Genomic DNA, 7,905 nt, shown 5'->3' with positions numbered 1-7,905 from the left:
ACTGATAAACTAGCAGGAGATGAAAGAGCCCCCGGAATATGTACACAGAATGAAGACAGTTTGATGAAAGGATTGTGGGAGACCGTTCAAGGGATTAAGGGGCGCACAAATCCGCAGTATGTAGCTGGTCCGACAAGCACGACGATAATAACGGCTAAGAATAACGTCGATGCCAGCGGCACATACGATTGGAATCGGTACCAGGCTACAGACATAAACATGTTTGCCGAGTCGTCTATGAATACCTGGGCGAAACAAAAAAAAAATATATACATTTTATGTTTCTTTGTTTTAACCATTATCTAGCACGTTTTTACGATTCATTCTCCTTCATGAAATTATAAAAATTCAAAAAGACAAATTCAAAAGGAAATTGAAATCGAAATCAATGAGATGCTCCTTACCGCACTTCTTTGCTCTGTGTTGGTTACCTTTAACTTCTCTTTATTTCTTCTCCATTTTTTACAAGGCTGGCTACTGTATTACGCATTATTTTGATTTGTGACCAGTTTTCTTTATTGGTATTTTCATTTATCTTTTTGTTATGGTAGTATCACTCAATTTGTGGCCCCACAGTATACGTCTCTGCCATTTTTGAAGAAAATCATCAACATCAGCCTCGACTACGGCGACACGACGATCATGACGGCAGGCAACGGAACGACGATAATGTCACGGAAACGATGACGGCACGATGAAAAGTGCGCCAAACACAGCACGCCGGCACCTAATCTTTAGTAGGAGTAATAGACTTCTTTCCTTTCTAGCGCATACTTCCGTCAAAGAAATGCAGTGACGATACATACGTTCGACCATGAAAAAAAAAAAAATTCAGAGCCCTATCCCTGTCGAGAAAAGTGTTGTGGCAAGACGACACTGTCGCGAGCGTTCCGCTTCGTTTGCCCTAAACTCAGGGTCGGCGGCTCTTCGCTGACGTTTCGCCTCAACATCGCGCTCCAGCAACTCGGGGTCCGCGGCTCTTCGCTGACGTTTCGCCCGGGCTTCGGAAGCTATCACGCTAGAATCGGACGACAAGCTTCGCTTATCCCCATTTCTCTCGACAGGGGAAGGGCTGGTGAATTTGTCTCTTTGGGTCCCACGTGTGACAAGGGTAGTTCAAGGTCGCGTTACACGTCCCCGAGCCCACAGGGATATGTGCCATTGAGCTTGTCCCCTTTCTGCACTATCACCAGGATCGGCCCACTTTTCAGCGTGACACTACCACCGCCGACACTTGTGAGCCTATAAAGCTTCGATTAAAAATTAAGGGAAATGAATGACTATGACGTAGCTTCTCGTGACAAAGCTGACAAAAAATTGAATGCGGGTTTTTTTTTTTTTGCGCCAAAATCACGCTTTGCTTATGAGGCGCGCGCCGTTGTGGAGAACTCGGAACTATTTTTGACCACCTTGGTTTCTTTAATGTGCACCCATTTCGCGGTACGCGGACATTTTTGCATTCCACCCCCATCAAAAGGCGGCCGCCGTGGCCGGGATTCGATCCCACGACCTCGTGCTGAGCAGCGCAATGCCATAGCAATTAAGCCACAACGGCGGGTGACACCGTTGAAGCCTAGCTATGCAAAAAATATCAGGTAAGGCGGCAGGCAAGTGGTAATTTTAGGCGCCATTGCGTTATGGAGAGAGTGGTGCGGTTACCGCTTACATAGCCTCCGAGACCTTGGCGCCCATTCTTTAACTGTAAATAGACAACCGGTTATTTGCCCTACACATTACATGACCTCCGATGTTCTAATTTTCTCTTCCTAATGACAATTAGAATAGCCACTACACCCGCTTGCTCTCTAGTCCACACCGCCGTCTTGCAGTCTCTTAACGTTACGCCTAACATTTTTCGTTACATCGCTTGCAGCGCGGTTCTTAATTTCTTCGCTAGCTTCCTTGTTAAAGGGACTGAGAGCTGGCCAGATTGTGTTGTGAGATGGTGATTGAAATGAAATTACCATGATTTATATTGATATAATCTAGCACGCTGTTCGCGATTTAAGTAGGAATTGTAATTTTAAATTGGCAACGAAAGTCTCAAAAACCAGTAAGTGACGCGGCCTGGGGGTAAGTCTTGGTACTTCGGATGCAGTATATGAGATTACGGTGCGTAAGTCGGCTGTTATTAAAGGACACTAAAGAGAAAAAGTGGTTTCTTCTATATCAGTAAATTACCCCTGTACAATATCGAAGATCTGAGGCACTTCTCTAAGCACTTCTTACGAGTTGTGAATGCGAAAGCATTAATGTCCAATTGAACGCCGCTGAGCGGTCCTTCGAGTTTTGCACTGCGAGTAATGCACCATAGCGGTACTAGAGTTACTGTATATGCTACCAAAGGTAGCATATACAGTAACTCTAAGCGGTACGTGCTCCGCGCGCCAGCAAGTAGCAGCAGCCTGCGGTGCCCACATCGCTTGCCAGCGACTTCCTGCGCGACGAGAGAACGAGGAAGCAGCGGCGGCCACCAAGGCCGGCCGACGCGCGCATCAGCTAAGCCCAGTGGGGGTGAGAGAGAGAGACACGGACCGCGCGCCGGCTTCCGCGAGCGAGGGTGACGTGGCGTCGCGGCGATGCCTTCTCTCCACACGCAAACCACAGGCACGCTATCATTTCTGCGGGGGCTCCCTGTTGCCCGCTCTGGTCCGTCGAGGCGCGCACGCGACGTGACGTCGCAGCCAATGGGAAGTTAGGTGCCGTTTGACTGCTACATATGTAGGCTTTTTTTGCTCAATGGCGCATTCGATGCTTTCGCATTAATATAGCGTTGTTATATATGCTGTCAGGAGGCGAGCTTCACTGCCAACGTAGAGAAACTCCCCCTTTTGGCTTATCCGCTGGCGAAACTAATTCCCCATGTTCTCCCTCGCAGGGACAGCGTCACGTTTTCGTCACAGCTCCGCGCCACCGGTGCCTCCACAGTAGGGAGCCTATACCAACACCACCGAGTCTGCACTCGCGTATTCGTACGTAGGCTACCTAATCCACCGCCTCCGGGCGCAGCCTGTAGCCTGATAGCGTGGCGTGGACTTGCACGCAATCCGTATGAGCTGACAATACCCACAGTGCGGTGGAGCTACACGACAATTTCAAAGATCTGACTTTGGATTTGGTAAAGGTAGGGGCTGGCGCGTACGCCGAGCCCCACTACCAAAAATTACATGCCCCACCTATCCCGGTTTGGGATAGTGGCGTGCTTCAGCCAACCGCAGTGCAATGGTAGGCCTCGGCACGGGACCCCGGCCTCAGTGATCACCGGAAGGCCCGACACCAGGTAAGTATGCTAAGGAACGTGACGGGATCATGGGCCATTCCAGGAAGAACAGCATGTTTAACAAGTGCAGAAGTTTGGTTAGAGCCTAGTTAAAAGAGCAGCAAATCAGCTAGAGCTTTCAAAATAAAATATCTGAACTCAACAACATCCTGCACGTAATCCTGTATATAGAGAACGCGCGACAATTGCTTTCCAAGGACCTTGTTGAGAAAAAAACTATGTGCACACACGGAAACGACAAAAGGGCGAATGTTCAGTTGCACCCGGTAGCGTTGGCTACCACTGGCAATTGTGCTTGCTCAATTATGATTTAATCAAAAGTAAACGAAAAGAAAGAAGTATTGTTGAGCTACAAGCCACCAACCATAAACGCGCGCCCCGTGCAACCGCCACGCCCAAAGAGGTTTAAGATAACTGAGCAAAATGAAATGAGCTGTGAGCGGATTTCAGTGGTCGCGGCCCTTGTTCAGAGTAGAAGTATAGGCAAACTCTGGCTTCACCTGTGCTGGTAAGAAACTGCGGAGGCTTCAGCAATTTTTTAAACCTCCTTAGTCGCACTACGGCGCCGAAAACACCACCATCATTAAGGGTCCGTATTTTATAACGATCAGTTTCATTTGAAAGCTACTGGCTTTATTTGACTCACGATGGTCGCGGTTTTTATGGTCAGTCGCCCACTATTATAGCTCTTTGAGACGTACGTACGTGCTGCCGCGGGAGAGTTTTGGGATGTCTGAAGGTTTACATCAGGGGTTCAGGGATGTCAAAGACGCGGGACGCGTTCGTCCCGCGTCTTTGACATCTCGTCCCCCGTCGCCCTTGTTGAGTACCGGGCTCAGCAGGGCTCTAAGTTAGCCAGTGAAAAAAAAAACAGCAACGATTTCTCCAGAAAACCGTCTCGAAGAGCGACGACACCGTGAGGGCAAGTTTTCCTATTGCGCAGCTCTTGGCTAAGTCTTCCAAACCGTTAACGGCGGGTATCTTCATAAAGAAGTGCCTGCCCAGGTAAAGCAGAAAAGACGTATTTCTCCCAGCTTGCTCAAGCTGTCAAGGCGTCTATAGTTCAGCTTCACCAAGATATACGTGCAGTTCGGACTAGCTATGCATCTCAAATAGTCACCCAACGCTCTTTCCTAATTTTGTCGTGGTGACGTCTTGAGAAGCCAATGACAAGCTGTACCATAGACATTTTACCCCTTTTAGGTTACTTTATTTATTCATAAGTTACCTTCAGTTGAACTTGTTCTTTTATACTGCTAAGGGAGGTTGCCCCCTTGCAGATAATCGATGCGGTTTAACTGTGGAAATGGCACATCCAAGCCGAACATATCTGCTGCCGCGAGCTATTTACTTGCGACCTGCATACACACATGTTCAACGAAAGTTTGCCATGCTTGGAACACAAAACTGCAGCCTAATTTTCCACCTACATTGGTCAGATGCCCTAGCTATAGCAACAAAAATTTCGTTTATCACCAGGTATGAAATTTCATCACTACAAGCTCGACAGTCAAAATTTGTCCGCAACAGAAAAATACGCGTGTACAGTTTTATGCGATGGCTATCACCGTTTGTCGGAGAAAATAGACATCAAAGGCAATAAAATTTGTTACGCGGGTGATGGTGAATACAACACACGGGCTTTTCACTATCTGACATAGCAGGGCAAAGCTAGTTGTCTGGGGGCAAAAATTTGCTTACACGATAAGATTTAGAAGACACTGAGGCACAAACACAGCAGTAGTACTGAATTCTGGTAAGCTAAGGTTTCATGGTTAAAGAGTGGAGCGGCAGAGCAGGCATAGCTGTTCAATGCACCGCGGTGGATATGCAGGGCTGTTGTGCAAGTTAGTTCCCCCGAGTTCTGTAGTCTCTGTCAGATACAAAATGCCATTGACGAATTGTACCGTCAATGGGTGCCAACACTGCAATAATAACACTATTAGCATATCCTACCACCTTACCTTGGCTTAAAAAAAAAAAAAAAAAACAAAGCCTGACACACGCACAGCCAGCAAAAGCATGGCCTTCAAGATCGGTTTCTGTTACTTGGAGGGAGTCGTCTCTGGGGCGTGAATTCGGACACCACCTATTACTGTAAAAACAATTGAACGCTTCATAAAACATGAACAGCAGTAAAATCAGCTTGACAAAAAAAATTATTACTTTCTTATAGCAAGAGCCGCACTTGTCTTCGCGGAAACCGCACCCACCTATAGTCGATATCGAGACTATCAATGTTTCCAGCATGTTTCTTGTGTACGACTAAATCCTCAATGCAGATCGGAAAATTCTGATAAAAAACGTTGCCCGGTGTGTTCCGCGTTACCACTATATGATTGGGCACTCAGACCGGTAAGCGTTCCGTTACACAAAAAAAAAAAAGAAACAGGCACCATAAAATTGGTTGTCAATCCCTCTAACTTCAGAGTTCCTGCGACATATATTAGTACCGGCAGATTGCAATGATTGTGCATGTCTCTGTTTACCCGTAATACATCTTTGAACATTCAAATTGTTAATTCTTTTCTTTCCAGTCCACCTAATTTGCTCATCCGATTCATGGCGTTGTGGCGCATACCCCATCCGATTCATGGCGTTGTGGCGCATACCCCATTGTGGGTATGCGCCACAACCACTCAGGTCGGCAACATCTTTCATTAGCGTTTACTCCCACATAGTGCAAGCAAGTGTGCGAAGAAAATAAAACGCGTACGATTGAAATCGACGCACAGTGAGTGCAGACTTTGTTGTCTTTCTGTCAAGTTTAGCTGCCCGCCCGTGCTGCTTAAGTTTCATTTGGCTGCACACCAAAGCACGAGTACTAACTTCTCAAGAAAAAAGTGTTGTTATGCAATAAAACAGCAAGAAAGACAGTGAGACAATACTTTATTTTGATCTTGCTCGGAGAGGGGTAGATCGGTGGAGCCCTCAGTCCAGGGCCCCAGCGTCGGTTGCAGCGCTTTCGGCTCTGGCTATCACCTTTCGCTGATGTTCTAATGCCGAGCTGGTCAGCGCCATCTCCCACTGCTCGTGTGTTGCGTTTCGGTTTTCTCTATTTTTTTTTTGGGGGGGGGGGGAGCGTAGGGGAGGGTTATTAGGGATTTTCTGGCAGGATGCCCATGTGATATATGGTATAAGGCAGCTCGCCCTGTACAGAAAAATACAAGAATCCAGAAGAAAGCTGCCTTTTGAACGCTTATTTAGTAGATACTGAACCTTTGTGACAGACAGAACATCATTAATTTAGACGCGCCTTCAAAATATGACCGATTAGCCACTGTATTCATTGGTTCTTGGCTCTCAGGGAAAGAAGCTAAGCCCCCCACGTCCCAGCATTCTCATGCATGCAACAGCCACGCACCGTCAGTTTTCCCACTATATTGAGCGTCAGCCTAAGAATAACGTTCAAGCTGTGCCCACAAAAGGGCGCTTCCCTTGCCTCCTATGCATCCGCGCTCCAAAACATAGTTAACCAGAGACACCGATATTGAAAAAAAGCTCGGCTGCGCCGGCGCAAATAAGCGAACATATTTGGCTGGCGCATGTATAAAAATTTTCTTTCAGGCGGACAACGGTGTACTTGCCACTGCGCTCTTTGGTTGTCAGCATTAATTAAAACTCTGTGGCGCGCGCCGATAATCACGCGGTCGTCACTAAGAACTACACTAACCAAATATGCGAGGTCAGGAAAACATGTGTAATTGATCTCATTCCCAAGTGTCAACGTGCCGATATGCCCAGAAGGCGGGGAAAAAGAGTGGAATGGTGGCGTCAGAGGAAGTTGACTAGCTGAGACTGACGTCATGCTTCCTCCATGCTTCCAGAGTTGGGGGCAGCTTTCCCGTACATTTACGTCTTTTTCCCGCCGCCCCTTGCCTCCTTCAGTCATCCCTATCTGGAGTAGCAAGCCCTCAAATACTAGGAGGGCTGGCATCCAGTTTGCATCCTAGTTATCTTTCTCCGACAACCTAAACAAGCAAGTCAGGTCCTGTGCCGTGAAATCTATAACACGGTCCTGCCATATACATCGCGTGCTATAGTGTAGCAACGCGAAGGGCGCAAGTTGGCGTCACATCGGTCAATCAAACAATCAATCAATAATCGATCAATCGATCAATCGATCAATCAATCAATCAAGGACTCTGGTGCGAGTTAGTTGGTTCATGATCTTGAGGTTAACTTTGACCAGCGCGAAGAAAACGAGGCGAAAGACGAGGAACAAGAAGAAACTCAGACAAGCGCTGCCCTTTCGCCCTCGTCTTTCGTCTCGTTTTCTTCGCGCTGATCAAAGTTTGCTTCAAAATAAATCCAAGCTATATCAAATAATGTTTCCGTAGTTGCTTGTCGCGACAACCGCGAAGAGTGCAGCGTGAATAGGTCCGGCGTAACGTTACCGCTGGAGCACCGAGCGCCCCGGTGACAGGAAGTGGCATCCGAGACGGAGCAGCCGCGGTGATCATAACAGAACTGCACGTCGAAGCGAAGAGCCCGTGACGCACGCAGTATACTGTATGAAGAAGAGATACCACCAGTTTGCAATGCAGTTGCTCCTGCTTCTGTCGTTGCTCAGTAATTGCTCCTGAGTAATTTCTCCGTACAGTAATTTGCTCCTGCAGTTGTTG

At 47.5% G+C, this 7,905-nt stretch overlaps 1 non-coding gene across 1 annotated transcript; it reads right to left on the bottom strand.

Moving 5' to 3' along the window:
• Nucleotides 1-3,125: 3,125 nt before the first annotated feature.
• On the bottom strand, nucleotides 3,126-3,288 carry LOC119459761 (U1 spliceosomal RNA). The gene has a single exon (XR_005193795.1). It is a non-coding gene; the product is annotated as a U1 spliceosomal RNA (small nuclear RNA).
• Nucleotides 3,289-7,905: the final 4,617 nt, after the last annotated feature.

The sequence above is a fragment of the Dermacentor silvarum genome, chromosome 7 (assembly GCF_013339745.2).
Source record: "Dermacentor silvarum isolate Dsil-2018 chromosome 7, BIME_Dsil_1.4, whole genome shotgun sequence".
NCBI lineage: Eukaryota > Metazoa > Arthropoda > Arachnida > Ixodida > Ixodidae > Dermacentor > Dermacentor silvarum.
This window is presented reverse-complemented; position numbering and strand designations above follow the sequence as displayed.